Source organism: Peromyscus californicus, unplaced genomic scaffold (genome assembly GCF_007827085.1).
Source record: "Peromyscus californicus insignis strain IS unplaced genomic scaffold, ASM782708v3 Scaffold_10__1_contigs__length_136768540, whole genome shotgun sequence".
Classification (NCBI taxonomy): Eukaryota; Metazoa; Chordata; class Mammalia; order Rodentia; family Cricetidae; genus Peromyscus; species Peromyscus californicus.
The window spans coordinates 130,243,080-130,258,996 of record NW_026294391.1 but is presented as its reverse complement, the minus strand read 5'-3'; the positions used below and the strand labels follow the sequence as shown (position 1 = coordinate 130,258,996).

The 15,917-nt window shown below is 46.0% G+C and overlaps 1 non-coding gene across 1 annotated transcript; it reads left to right on the top strand.

Annotated features, from left to right (window-relative positions):
* Positions 1 to 1,340: 1,340 nt before the first annotated feature.
* LOC128118265 (U6atac minor spliceosomal RNA) lies at positions 1,341 to 1,463 on the top strand. Its single transcript, XR_008221087.1, has one exon. It is a non-coding gene; the product is annotated as a U6atac minor spliceosomal RNA (small nuclear RNA).
* Positions 1,464 to 15,917: the final 14,454 nt, after the last annotated feature.

Genomic DNA, 15,917 nt, shown 5'->3' with positions numbered 1-15,917 from the left:
CAGAGAATAGAGGACAGCAGCCAGTAGGAAAAGCCTTGCTCATTTTATTGGGGAGGCAGTGATGGGTGGAGGGTGGAATGAAGGTAGATCAGCCTGAGGGTTAGCATGGGGTCTTTGATCTGTTGTAAGCTGTTTGGGTTAATCAGGAACTAGATGCCCTGGGTGGTTGACTATGGAGGAGGAAGATGGAAGCTTTTCTGGTAAACAGAAACCCACCAGAGATCCCTAAGGAATGCTGAATTTAGTTTTCTGTTTACCCAACAACAATCCTTCTGTTTACCCAGTCAGAGTCCTGTCTGGGTTAAGTCCAGGCTAGCGTCTTAGGACACTGTCACCAGTCATGCCATTTTTGGGACCTGCTTTGGACCTAACTGAGTGTTTGGTGTTTTGCTATGGAAATCTATTTTAAGACAGATTTTGTTACCAGGAATGTGGTGCTGACATAGTATAAACTGAAGTGTCCGGGGATATAGAAATATAAAATTATAAACCTAAAAAAATAGAAAAAAAAAGCTGACACTCAACAGCTCTAAAGGTTAACTTCTAACAATGGCTCTCTGCTTACAGCCAGCTCCTCTTTCAACAGCCAGGGGTTAACTTTTAACCCCCTTGCCCCTTATAGCCAACAACTGCCTGGAACAAAGTTAACTTTTAATAGATGTTTCTACATGATTTCTAGCATGCATCCCATGCCTGATGTTTCTACGTGACGAAACATCTAGTTGCACCCTATTCCTGATGCTTTCCCCCTTACTATAAAAAGGGGGCCAGAACCTGCCTCCATTGCCACATCCTCAGAATCCTGAACACTGGCTGTGCTCTCAGCTAGCCGATAAGATTTTGTGCCCTGCAGTGATTTTCTTTTCTTTCTTTGGTTTTTGTTTCCTCTGGAATAAATTCTGCTTCTGGTTTAATAGACATGGATGGTCTGTCCCCCATTATTGCGTAACCCCAGACCCCACATAAACAATAGCAACAACAACAACAACCAAATAAAAAAAAATAAAACAAAGAGACTGGCTTTGGAACTGGATGGTGAGTAGAAACTAGAAGAGTTATATGCTAGAAAAAGTTTATTTTCTTAAAGTGACAAAATTTTAAATTATTTTGTTAAAAAGAGCAAAAGAGAAACTTATTTAAATCCTGTTATCACAGAGAATATACATTATATAATGAATGGAATGTTGGAAGCCATTCCGGTGAAATCTCAGATGGAAATAGAGAACATGTTTTTGGAAAATGGAAAGTTGGTTATTTTGTTATGAATGGACAAGACCTTGATGATTTGTATCCTATGGTTTAGTGATGGAAGCAGATACCAACACATGGATAGCAAACCCATATTGTATGAAACAAAAGGTGAGTACCACCTCTGACAAAGATGGAAGAGGTCTACAAACCCAACAAGATATGTGTGATTAAGACCAGGTCACCTACTTTGTGATAGCTAATTACTGCTTTGATACTATATTAAGCCAAATAATCCAGACTCTGAAAGATAAACACTACTCTCTTTCATATGTGACTTGTATATTTTAATTTTTACATGTGTGTATATGTGTGTGTGGTAAATGCCATGATACTAAAAGTCAAACAAGAGAAGGAAAAAGAACTCTTGGGAGAATGGGGAAGGAGAAAAGGGTGGCAATAGGTTACATATGAAATAGAAGTGGAATGAGGGAGCCTGGGAGGAGGAAAGTGACAAGGGAGGGGAGGAGGCTGGAAGAGAGGAATTGTTGGTTTTAATGTGGCAGCGCAATGCTTTTCACTAAGTGGTGTTGTTACCATGCCAGAAAGGCCACAAGGCACAACAAAACCCATTATCAGAGCTTTATTAGGAGAAGAGAGGGACAGAAGAGAGCATGATCAGGCCTGTGGAAGACACGTGCAGAGAGAAGGCGGAGAGGAGAAAGAGAAGAAGAGGGGAGGAGCTTGTGTCCTGCTTCTTATGGATTCCCCTGCACATGCGCATATGGGCTTAAGGAGCTATGCCATGCATGTGCAGATTACATGATCACACTGTGCACAAATAACGCAATCATGCAGTGCACAGATTACATAGGACGTAAGGCCCCTTGCTTGGCTATTGAACTGCGCATGTGTGGTCATGTAGCTGGGGGAGTGGCCAGGAAACCAACATTCCAGACTCTTTGCTTATTATAAAAAAAAGTCTGGAGAACAGGAATAGGGGTGCCATGTCTCCTGAAAGCTGCTTCCAGCTGACTTGGTGGGTGTCAGTTGACTCTTTGGGGGGTAGGGAAGGGGGCTTCTGAGGTAGTCAGGTGTCCTGGGATGGTTGACTCTCGTCTGCTGCCTTGGAGCCATCCATCTTTCTCGGCTTGGGGCTCTGGCTGCTTGTGTCTGAGAGAGTGCTAGTGAGACAGAGAAAAGCTTAGAAAAAAGAATTATATGGGTTTTTTTTCTTTGGGGGGTCCCAGGGTGAGGGAAGGGGTCCTGGGACCAGGAAAGTTTGGGTTATACTTATCTGAAGGATATCCGACCTGTCCAGATGGATTCAAGCTGGTTTCTAGAGCTTGGATAGATTTTTAAACATATTAAGAAGCAGCTATGGGAAATTTAAAGTCTTGGGCTGGTGATCATGATATTGTAATGTTTTAATGCTCTGCTTATTGGTTAATGTGAGAGAGAGAGATTTGGAACCTGCTTTTAATTTTTACCTGAGATAAGCCTTATCTGAGACAGATTATTTTTATTTTTTTTTATAAAGATTTATTTATTTATTTATTATGTATACAGAAGAGGGTGCCAGATCTCATTACAAATGGTTGTGAGCCACCATGTGGTTGCTGGGAATTGAACTCAGGACCTCTGGAAGAGCAGTTGGTGCTCTTAAACTCTAAGCCATCTCTCCAACCTGAGACAGATTATTTTAAGGCACCTATTTCCTTTATTAGTTTAGCATCCAGGAGACACAGGTTATCAATTGCTGAGGGCATTTAACAGTAATAGATTGTTATATTAAAGTCTGTTTTTTGCAGAGCCGAGATCCCTTTGGGTCTGGGGGTGTAAATATCTTTGCACTGTTACTGTTCCTTACCACCTGGGTTTATCTGATGGTCCTTGGACTCCAGCTCTGTGGTGATCCTGTAACAATTACCTGAGTAGTTAATTGGGAGAGGGAACCAGGAAGGAAGAGCTTGTGTGGTGAGACCTCATTCTTCTGGAATTGGTGACAAGGCAGTGGATCCTGGTGTCCTCTGGAACTTAAGAGAGAGCAGGGCCCTGTCTGAGTCCCTGTGCATGAGGAGGAGAAGAGGCACTGCTGACAGGTCTGGAGTGAGGCACATGGAGGGAGCAAATGAAACAAAAGCTCCTACCTTAGCTGGAAGATCTCTTCCCATTAGGTACCCCTGAAAGTACAATTAAGTGGCTGGGCGTTGGTGGCGCACGCCTTTAATCCCAGCACTCGGGAGGCAGAGCCAGACGGATCTCTGTGAGTTCGAGGCCAGCCTGGTCTACAGAGTGAGTTCCAGGAAAGGAGAGCAAAGCTACACAGAGAAACCCTGTCTCAAAGAAACAAAAAAAATAAGTACAATTAAGTGGTGGGGTCTGGTGAGGTGGGTAAGGCTGTCCCCCTACCCCAACAATAGGGAAACAAGAAGGAAAGGTGGGACCCCAAAACTCCCTCAGGACTGAGAAAATGACTCGGTGTCCAAAGGAAGAAAATGGATGGCCCCATGCTGCATCCTGGGTTCCCTGTGAGCCCACGGCCAAGCCTAGGAGGTCTGCTGGAAGTCTTTCTTTGATGTCCCCATGCCATGAGGTGCACAAGGGCAGTCAGCTGACCAGTATCCCTCTCAGTGGCACTTTGGACAAGGCTCAATTGATGGCCCACGTGGCCTTTTCTAGCACATTCAAAACACAGACCTGTGTAGCTGAAGTTTTTCTGTGTCCCACCTGGCCTGCGGTCAGGACAAATCTCTCTTACCCACCAGTCCTGCAGCCTCTTGGACTCAAGTAAACACACAGAGGCTTATATTAATTAAAACTTCTTGACCATTAGCTCAGGCTTACTACTGACTAACTCCTACACTTAAACTCAGCCCATTTCTGTTAATCTATATGTCGCCACGTTTTCTGTGGTTTACCTGTGTGCCATTACATGCTGCTCCCTAGACAGTGGGCTGGCGTCTCCTGACTCAGCCTTCCTCTCCCAGAATTCTCCTTGTCTGCTTATCCCACCTTTACTTCCTGCCTGGCTACTGGCCAATCAGCATTTCATTAAACCAGTATACAAAAGCATTATTCCACAGCAGACCTGGAAGCCTTTATGCAGCCACTCAGATAGTGTGTACCAGCCTTTGGTAATTCTGTTCATGGGCTTTTGCATCTCTCCTATGGTACCTTAAATGCCACAGTTGAGACTTCTGCCTGTGGGGTCAGGGGTCCTCTCTCCCGATGCTTAAGTTAGCCCTGATGTCAGGAACCTCTGTGAGACATGAGATGGATTTTATTCCGTATCTTGAATTACGATTTTGTTTTGTTTTTTGTTTCTTTGTTTGTTTTTGTTTGTTTGTTTTAGCTTTTGATAGTTTGGTGGTTTTAGGGCAGCCTTGCAGGGGCCCACCAGAAGGCAGGTTATAAAGTGGTCTCTAGCTAGAGATTATTATAATCCCAATGTGGGTCCTGACCGTAAACTCATTTGCATGCATCCTAGCCTGCTTCCAGACCTGTCCATGCTACTCAGAGCAGATCGAGAATGGGTGACAGTAAGAGTGGAGGTGGGAGTCAGAGTTGGGCATGAGTGGCCCACCCGATACCGGAGAGCAGAGCGGGAGGTCAGATAGGCAGAGGTTCTTTGGAGTCAGAGATTCCTCAGGTTCAGGTTGCACATGGGCAGGAGAGAAAGAATCAGAAAGGGAGGGCTCAGAGCTTAGGCAGAAAGCTTGGGGATAAGGTAACTCTTTTCATTTGCCCGTTTGCTGACAGACGTTAGATAATTTCCATGAAATACTGGGGTCCAAGCAGCCATTACATGGCCATGTTTACTGGTATCTAGAAATATTTAAGGCATTTCTCAGAGGAGGAGTGGGACCAAGAGGAGGAAACCTTTATGTCCCATGACTGCAGCTGAGAGAAAAAAATTAAAAATTAAAGTAACAAATGGGATCTAAGACCCCAGTCTCAGGTATCCCTGAGGTTAGGGAAGGATCTCTGAATCAGCAAAAGGTACCCTGCTGTGGGATGTTCTGTATGTCAAATATGTTGCTCTGATTGGTTAGTAAATAAAACACTGATTGGCCAGTAGCCAGGCAGGAAGGATAGGCGGGGCAAGCGGAAAAGAGAATTCTGGGAAGTGGAAGGCTGAGTCAGAGAGACACTGCCAGCCGCCACCATGACAAGCAGCATGTGAAGATGCCGGTAAGCCACGAGCCAGGTGGCAAGGTATAGATTTATAGAAATGGATTAGTTTAAGATATAAGAACAGTTAGCAAGAAGCCTGCCATGGCCATACAGTTTGTAAGCAATATAAGTCTCTGTGTTTACTTGGTTGGGTCTGAGCGGCTGTGGGACTGGCGGGTGACAGAGATTTGTCCTGACTGTGGGCCAGGCAGGAAAACTCTAGTTACAGTACCCCACACTTCCTCAAGAGGGAGGTAAAGGACCGGGGTGTAGAAGCACAAGGACCCCCCCCCCCCCACACACACACACACACACACACACGGGGTCCAATAGCGTTCAACGCTTTATCCAGAGAGAATGAGTCTGTGTCAGTGTGTACCCAACCAGAGGACACCCTGGGGGTCAGACAGAGAGAAATATATTTCAGGCTACAGTTGTGGGAAATGGTGAGTGTAGACAAATTTCTAAATGGTCTTATTAAATAAGAAACACAGAGCCAAATATAGGGGGAAAGTCTTAGAGATCAGGGAAATAGTGAGAGCCGCCAGCTAGCCTTAACTCACCAAATTGCCGTAGCTTCCCCAGAGAGCTACTTCCTGTCTACCCAGGCTTTTATTGCCTTGCTGTTGTGCCCACTCATTGGCTCTTAGCCCAGCTGCCTCACTTCCTTGTTATTGCCTGTCTGTACAGACCTCTTGGTCTCAATGTTTGGAAGTAGCGTTAAAGGCATGTGTCACCACACTTCACTGTTCCCTAGTGTGTCCTTGAACACACAGAGACCCTGCCTGCCAAGTGATCAGATTACGGGTGTGTGCCACCACTGCCTGACATTTGTGTTTACTTAAAAATGGCTGGCTATGTCCTCTGATCTCCAGGCAAACTTTATTTATTAACATACAAATGAAATATCACCACATTTCAGCACAAATAAAATATCACCACATTTCCCATTTTTTGTCTAATAAAAATAAGAAAGAATGAAAAAAGTTATAACTAATATAAGAAAAACTATATACAATAAGTACAATAAATATATACAATATATACAAAGCAATAAATACATCAACAATGTCTAGTCCATTTGCATTTGACAAATTCAGCTAAAATATTCCATTATCTATCCTATTTTGGTGAGTCCAAAACATACCTAATTCACTTTCTAACCTAACTTATATTATCAACAGAAAACTATCCTATGATGTCTTTCAAACTTATATACTTAACACCTTAATGAGTCTCTTTTCTGAAATTTCTTAACAAGGGGAACTGTAACTACAACTATCTAATCTTCAATTACCTCAGAGAACCAAGAAGGAAATAATATGGCCTAGCAAAACTGGAAGTGCAAACAATCAACTTCCAAAAAAATGTGAGTTGACAGAAACAGCCAGCTGCCTGGACAATCACCCGAGGTTTCTCTGCATGTTGGGGCATCATCTTCAGCCTACAGGCTTAGCCTATCTGACAGACTCATTTGTGAAGTAGGATGTACACAAGGCCTATAGCTCGATCTCACATTCTGTGCGAGTCTTCCATGTACCAGATAAACCTGAATTCCACCAGTGTCCTGTAATGATCCAGGATTTTAAATTCTGGAAATTGCTGGTGTTTTTGGAATTTGGCTTCCCCTTCTTCTCAGCGTGTTGGTGGCTTCATCTTGGCATCCCATTCTTCTTGGCTTGTGGGTAGCTTCATCTCCTTTACTAAATAACAGTCTACCATTGAGAAGTTAGACTCCATCAGCCTAATTACTCCTTCAAGAATAACGGTTTCAGCTACTGTTCCACTGCACACCAGAAGCCACTGGTCCACTGCCTGTTCAGATGCCTTCCAAGAAAGAGGCACTGTACCTTTTCTGGGTTGGAAAGGCCACTTCAGGGATGGTGCCATATTGTCCTGGCCTCAGAGGACGCCTGTTGCCAAAGCTGCAACCACACTCATCTTGGCAAGGATCAGTAGTCTTTTGTTTTGTGTCCTGTTTGTTCATTTTGGATAACATACTGTCAGCAGTCGATTTGAGGGCACTTTGTTGCCCAGTGGCTAACTTTTGCCACAATGAAAGTTAACTCCATATGCAGTTTCTTCAATGCCCATATTTTCTCTGTAGTAGATTTGTGCTGCCAGGAGCTGACATGTCTCATAGTCATAAAAAATCTAAGTTATTAAAGCATTTTAAATGATGGGTGATGTTGCTCTGTATGCCTTGAATGTGTTGCTCTGATTGGTTGATAAATAAAACGTTGATTGGCCAGTAGCCAGGCAGGAAGTACAGGCGGGTTAAGCAGACAAAGAGGAAGGCTGAGTCAGGAGATGCTAGCTAGCGTTCTAGGGAGCAGCATGTAATGGCACACAGGTAAAGCTGTGGAACATGTGGCGACATATAGATTAACAGAAATGGGTTGAGTTTAAATGTAAGAGTTAGTCAGTGGTAGGCCTGAGCTAATGGTCAAGCAGCTTTAATTAATATAAGCTTCCTAGTGATCATTTTATAAGTGGCTGTGAGGTCTGTGGGGCTGGGCAGGACCGGAGAACACTTCAGCTACAAATGACGCCCAATGGCTCAAGTTTCCACCTGAAACCTGAGAATACTTAACAAGCAATTCTAAACAGAGCCAAAAACAGGTTCCTGCTTCATGTCTCTTGCAAGCTGTGAGATGCCACAACATGCGGGCTTGAGCTATTCTGTGGTGGGTTTGGGATGTGTGGTCTTGACCTATGCCACGTTACACAGAGGTGTCTCTAAGCTGCACACTATGCTGTGTAGTGGATATAGCTTTCGATAGTACAAACAAAAAAGGTTTCTGGGCTACAAGCTGCTTTAATGGAGGCATAGACCTACTGCTTCTGAGAGCTGATGGTACACATGGCCCAGAGCTGGAGGTGAATTACCTTCACCATGTTGGGAAGCTGACTTGGGCGGCGCCAGCAGCCAAGGCTTCTGCTTCAATACTAGCCACTACAGTTTAAAGTAATAGATTCACAATAAGGCAAATTCAGATGAAATAAGACTTTAAATGATTTACAATGTGTGTACAAATATATGTAGACTTGAAAGAGAAAAAAATGAATATAGACAGTTATATTAAAAATATTTTTTTAAAAATAAAGTCTTTAAAGGGACAGTAAAAGTAATTAAAAATAAGGCATGTAAAGATGGAAATCACACAGAGAGTCTGGATTATATTGTCTTTGGGATTTTTAACTGCAGAAAGACATTTGATTGTAAAGGCTGCTCAGTTAAACCAATACATATATTTTAAAGGTATCTTGACTTCAAAATTTGAATCTAAGAATATGTTGCTTTGGAAAGGAGGCTCTGCTTTTGTTTCCACAGAAACCAAGAGGCTATTGATTTGTTCCAGGTTAAGATACATCAGGTTTGACCAGTCAAGACCCCCTGAAAGGTCTCTGATGACACCATGGCCCACGTGATCCAACATCCAGAATGGTTTCAAGGCAACTGACTCAGACAACACAACCTCACAGACTACTCCAGTCAGGACTTGACCATAATCCTAAAACTTTCTTTGTGCCCCCATAAGATTACCAGCCCCCTCTATCAGCAGGAAGTAGCCTAAAAAACTGTGCCCACACTCCCAAAACATGGATTATGGATGTTTGTCTTTGTTTAGATTGTTGGTTGCAAATTGTTACTGGTCATAGTCAATCTTTTGCTAAAAGAAGAAAGAGGATATGATATAGAAATATAGGATATAGATGTGATAGGATGAAGGAGTAGTTTATTGAATCTACTTTTAAAGAGCAACACATTCACAGCATACAGAGCAACATCACCCATCAGGTGATGGATTGGAAAGAGAAAACTCACCAATCTGAGCAGCCAGCGTTGTTCGGAGTAGTCCTGCAGCCAGGTAGTCATAGATCAAAGAACCCTCGGTATATGGTCCCGACTCAGAGCGCTGGCAGAGCCTGCTTCGTCTCGGCACCAATGTTGGTTTTAATGCGGCAATGTAATGTTATTCATTAAGTGGCACTGTTACTTTGTGAGAAAGGCCACGAGGCATGACAAAACTCATAATCAGAGCTTTATTAGGAGAAGAGAGGGGCAGGAGAGAGTGTGACCAGGCCTGTGGAACACACATGCAGTGAGAGAAGGTGGGGAGGTGAAAGGAGGGAGGAGTCTGTCCTTCTTCTTGTAGCTAGAGTTTTCCTGCCTGTCCCACAGTCAGGACAAATCTCTCTCACCTGCCAGTCCCACAGCCGCTCAGACCCGACCAAGTAAACACAGAGACTTCTATTGGTTACAAACTGTATGGCCATGGCAGGCTTCTTGCTAACTGTTCTTACAGCTTAAATTAATCCATTTCTATAAATCTATACCTTGCCATGTGGTTCGTGGCTTACAGGCATCTTCACATGCTGTTTGTCATCGTGGCGGCTGGCAGCGTCTCTCCAACTCAGCCTTCCACTTCCCAGCTTTATTCTCCTCCTTGTCCCGCCTATACTTCCTGCCTGGCCACCGGCCAATCAGTGTTTTATTTATTGACCAATCAGAGCAACACATTTACCACACAGACCGTCCCACAGCAGCTTCTTATGGATTTCCCTGCACATGTGCATATGGGCTTACAGAGCTATGCCACACATGCACATAGATTGTGTGATCACACTGTGCACAGATTATGCGGTCATGCAGCACAAGGATTACGTAGGACGTAAGGCTCCTTACTTGGCTACTGAACTGTGCGTGTGTGGTTATGTGGCTGGGGGAGTGGCCAGCAACTCCAACAGGAATCAGAGAGGAAAATTAGCAAATACTAAATATGTATGACAATGCCATAACCAAACCCAGTATATTGTGTGCTAGCACTTGAAATGTAAAATAAAAAATAAAAATAAGTCCAAAGTTCACCTGCCTTACAAGACTGAGGAATTTCTTGAATCCATTGTGTATACATTGTGGGCCTCCTTCAGATCATGGTCTCTGCTGTCCTCAGAGATATTTTACTGTAGAGGGCTGACAGGCCAGCAAGACACCTGAACTCCTTGCAGTATCCAATTGTCCTTAGGGTGCCATGCATCACTAGCCCCAGGAATGGAGCCTCTCACATGCATAAGTGGGAAAAGCCCACTCAAAGCTGGTTACCTTGGGAGCTCAGTGTCATTTTGTGAGTTCCCTGGAGTTTAAAGGATGCCTCAGAGCTGACTTGTGGGAAAGAGCCCCTCCCCTCCCAACGTTCCACATCCGGGGACTTTGGGGGCTCTGCGCCATTTTGTGAGGCTCCTGGTCGGGAGATGGCCCCGCTGCACTTTCAGAGTGGAGGTGAGCACTTAAGCAGGAGTGAAATGGGCCCTTTCAGGAGAAGTGGTCCTCTACTGAGGCAGCTAGTGCCTGTGGACAGCCTAGACACAGGTGGAGCCCACGTGGATAAACAGGAACCATCTAGTTCCGTGACTACGGACTCCCCATAGCTGCATTCCCTGAGGGAAAGAGGGGCACTTAATTAGCAGGGTGAAAGTGGGTCACGGGGTCTTCGTGTGGAAACCAGCCCCTGCCCCTCCCTCTGGACCCTGGTGGTGGACATCAGCCCACAGGGTCTATTTCTGAGGTTCCCAGAGACAGGGGGGCACATGGCTTTCTTGGTCAATATGGATGTCAGGGTCTCAGAAGCCCAAGCTGAAGCACACAGGCCGAGAGTCAGGCTAGTTTGTATGTTTTTCAGGGTCCTACACCAAAGTTGAGAGTGATTGTGGGAATAAGTCGCCTCAGGCTTTGGCAGCGGCACCCACATCCGGGGACTTTGGGGGCTCAGAGCCATTTTGCGAGGTTCCTGAAGCGAGACTGCCAGGCTGTTCTTCCTGCATCCGGGGACCTAGGGAGGCTCAGAGCCAGTTTGTGATGTACCTCTTCCTACATCCCAGGACACAGGGGGATGGGGGTTCGGAACCATTTTTTTGTGACGTGCCTGGAAGGGAGACAGTGATGCCACACTTTCTGAGTCAAGGTGAGAGGTGTTAGGGTTTTCAAACTCCCTTTTAGGGGTAAAGACTTTTCAAATTATATAGTATTGACACTTTGCTTAGCTTGTCACCAAGTGGCCCCTGCTAGTTGGCATGAATGCCTTTCTGGGACCCAATTTCAAAGGTCCCAGACTATGGCTAACATCAACTCCAGGGTGAAGGACCTGAGAGTGGACAGGTGAAGACACACTCCAGAGAGAGGGTCGCCCAATGTTCTGGCTATACTTCTGCGGTGAACACTGTACCAAACAGAGACCCAGGATGCGACATACTCCAGAGAGAGGGTCCCCCAATATTCTGGATATACCTCTGTACCAAACAGGGCCCCAGATGCTGGAATCAGCCTGTTGCCCCGTGGTCACTGTAGACAAATATAGAGGAGCGATTTTTAGAGGTCAGGTTATCCCTGACCTGATGGTGACTTTGCATTCAGGATGTGTGTGGGACCCGAGAGAGGAGAAGACTGCAGAAGCCCCATTCCGTCTAGAAGGTACCCGAATGGTGTTTCAACTGGTGTGTACTTGGAGGAATGAGCCTATTCGCCACCCTCACCTAGTACTTGGGAGTGGAGCCATTTTAGGGTTTCAGAAAGAGGAAGGGCTCAGTGCCAGATTCCAGACAGAAAGATAGGCTGGGATAATCAAGCTATATTGTGTTCTTTTGGCAGTGGAAGAAACAAACCAAGGCTGACTTGGAGGATTAGCCCCTGCTCAGGCTTCCATATCTACTTCCTGGGTCTTGAGAGTCTTAGAACCACATTCTGAGGTTCCTGCTCCTTAGAGCTTGCCTGAGTGCCCACTTGCAGGGATGAGCCCCTTCCTCACCGTTCTACATTAAAAAAAAAAAATCCTGGAGGGGAAGGCCAGGCTATCAGAGACAAGGTGACAGCACAAGGTGGAATAAAGAGACGGTTTTTAAGATGGAGTGTTCCCAATTAGTACAGCCTGGCCCCATGTATGGCCCAAATGTACACATGGCATCCTTGTCCTTCAGAACACGTGTGGGCAGGGAGCCAAACTGACTCATTGCACTTTTCCTTCGGCCTCTATTACATGAGGATGCAGATTTGTCCTGGATGTAAGGCCTCAGATAGGTAGTGGTAAGGATCCAGGGCCACCAAGGAGGAAACAATAAGACCTCTGATACAAGACATACAAAAGCAGCCCTTGCCCTCAGCGCAGACTAGTTATGGGGATCGGATGTGGACCAAAGGTGTCATGTCTGACTTGGGGTTGAGGTGATAAGGTGGGGGCTCAGAGGTGGCTTAGACCTGAAAGATGGATCTGAGAGAGTCAGGAAGGATGTTGTGAGTAATGAAGAGGAAGGAAAACTTCAGACTGTGTGAGGAAACGCAGGGACCTGCCCCCTTTGCCAGTCTTGAAAAGCCCAGGCCCTGGCATATCCAGAGTCAATACATCTTCGCTTCTGTCTCCTCTCTCAGGAAGGTGAGCCTGTACACCGTGGGGTACCACCACAGCCCAGAGGGGAGCAGGCATGCTTGCCAGAGGAGGCGTCCATTTTCCATCAGGAATCCAGGTAAGCTGTCATGGTCAGAAATGAACATGCAAAGAGGGCCCCGTTCCCCAAACAGAAGACTGCATAAAGCATGTGTGCACCTGTTCTGATGCCTGGGGATCCCTGAGTGGGGGGCTGCCGTGCCTGGCTTCCTTGGGCTGCATGACTTGGGTTGAGACCTCTTTCGGGAGTGATGACCTTGTTCCTAGGGTTGATATCAGATCAGCATTGGCAGCCAGGTCTGGAGAGCAGAAGGATTCTGCAGGGTGTGGACCTCCCCTGAGGACTGAATCTGTAGCAAAGAGCAAAAGGTTTGCACAGTCTGAGTATGACCCAGAGTCAGTGCTCAGGGACACCAAGGGCTTTACTTACTTCAGCTACCCCAGGAAAGCATGTGAGAGTCTTTGTGGAGAAGGCCCTGGTGGGAAGCAGGTGTCTCAAGAAGGAGGGCAAAGATGCACTTCAGGTGGGCTTAGGGAACTCCTATCTCAGGAGAGATGAGCCCAGGTAACGCAAACAATAATAGGTCCAACCTATATTGTCTGCTCCCAGGGTCCGTGAAAGAGTCTAACAACCAGCTGAGGATTCTAATCTGAGAGATATTCAATGAATCTAAGCACACTGAGTTCTTTAGTCCATTCACTTTATTCTGCTAAGTCAATTCTATCTACACAGTTTCTTTTCTGCTCTCATACTTAGTTCCTCTCAGTCCCTTCTGCTCTTCATCCCTTCTGCTGTTCTCTCATCATTCTACCTAGTTCTTTCCATCTCCGTCCTCATCTTTGTTCATTTCCATCAATCCTCCCAGTGCTCTCAGAGAACCAGTATATATACCCACACAGTAATTCTTTGGTAAAGCAATGCGAGACTTGAAGTTTTCAGGGTCGCAGAGAGAGGTGATAAGAATCCACACATAAAGCAATTAATTGTCAGCTTCCAATTACAACCCAAAAGGGGAGTGACTAAAGGGGAGTTCTCTGGTAGGGTCAACTAAAGGCTAAGACGAATTAGGGAATTTATGTGCTCAAACTATCATCTAGAAATGGCTAGGTAGAATGTTAGGGGTCAATAGGAAAGAAAGTCAAACAAGAAAGTAAACTCTCTTTGGCGGCGCCACTTTTCCTGCTCATCCCGGCTGCAGCTGCTTTCTGATAGGGAGGGGGACATATGCTAGGTGGCTAAGCAACCTCTGTCAGAGCATGTAGTATTTGGTTAGTAAAAGCACTTTCACTCAGAGTAATTGCTGAGGAGAAAATCTAGGAATAGCACCTGGCTGAGGAGGAATAAAAACTTAATTTGCACAAGAAAGAAGCTTGGCACCTATTGCCTGTCTGGCCTTGTAGGCAGTCTCCTTGGGTCAGTGGGAAGTAACTGCCTTAACTCAGTATCTAGCAAATGGCTAAAACATCATCCCAGGAATGTGAGCAGGAAATCTCTTAAGTTAGGGTCTTGTGTAAATAACCCGGGTGAGGGTAAGGAGTTGAGGATTTAATTGTTAGTGGTCCTTTTCTCTATCTGTGGGTGAGATGAGCTAATGTTTATTTCTCTGCATTTGTCCTTGGAAAAAAGTATCTTTGCTGAAATACTTTTGTTTGGAGAGTGGCCCTGGCCAGATATATGTTAATGAAAAGTAAACACAGCTGGGGACAGTTATCCAATCACCCCAAATGTACAGGGAAAGTTGTGCCCAAGATTGAGATGCGATCGTGAGATTACATGTACACGTAACATGGAGATGCACGGTAAATGGATGGGGAGAATCATAGCTGTTATTGCACAAGAAGTTACAACAAGAGACAGCCAGTTCATTCAAAAGGCAGTTATTCCATAACGCCTTGTGTGATGGTTTCCTCTAACAGAACCCTTAGTTCTGATAGGTTGACTTTCTGAACTCTATTTTTAGTCACTGCTGTATACTCTCATGGACTTTCGCTACCAGCGGCTCTCAATACCCAGGACACGTGGCCAACACTGCAGTTCCCCTACAGGGGTTGATGGGGTGTGCCACTGTCTCCTGTCTGCTGAGAGGTTACAGGACTGCCAGGTGTGGAACTTCACCAGAGTGGGAGACTTTGAGCACAGTTCTTGGTTAAGTAGACACCTGGGAAGTTCCAGGAAAGGATCCCAGGGGGTGAGTGAAGGAGACTCCATTCCAGAGCACAAGACAGCTGCCCCACAAAAGACTTCCCTGAAGCACTGTGTCACAAACGTTCCAGGGCAGGGCTGCAGGGCTGAGTCCCCTGCCCTGATTCCAGGCAGTAGTCTAAGGGAACTGAAGGGCCTGCTAAGAGCACCTTAACCTGGGTCTTCAGAAGGAGGCTGGGGTCTGTGAGGATTCCTGGTGAGAGTTGAGAGAGTCCCATCAGCCAAAAGCAGAGACCTGGCTACCTACCTGCCTTCCTGAGGGCTGTGGGAAAACGGAGGCACTTTGGGTGGATTCCTTCCCCTCTCCTATTCTTTCTTTCTCACAGAAATAGTCTCCTGCCTTAAAGACCTTGGACCCAGGGATCCAGAGCTTCAACCTTCCTGACAGCACTCGGTCCCATAGGGAGGCAAGGGGCCTGGAGGGTGCCCAGGTCCCCATAGCTGAGGTGGGGGAGGCAGGAGAAGGGAAGCTCTTCGAACTAGCCCTTCATCGAGGTGAGAATTGGGCTGCTGTACTGTTCTAGCCCAAATGAACCACACTGAACTGAGCTAGCTCTTTCAGTGCCTCCTGAACAGGTGCCAGGAGGTGTGAGGTGCCCTCACTGTCTTCTGGAACCTCTCAGAGACACAGAAACTTGTTCTGAGACTTTACCTCACACAAGAAGAGGCATACACCCGGGGAGCCGGGCCTCTCCTTCTTTGAGCCTCTCAGTGGCACATGCACTACCAGAGTCCTTTGGCCACAGAGCACTCCCCAGGCAAAATCCTCTGACAGGCGCTTTTTGAGAGCTATGCCCAAGAATAGCTGTCAGAGTCCACTCACCCTCTCTCTGTCTCACCCAGGCCTGTGAGTCTTCATCTCTGTGTGTGATCTGCACCGCGTCCTGCCTGTGTTCCTAAGGACACTCAGC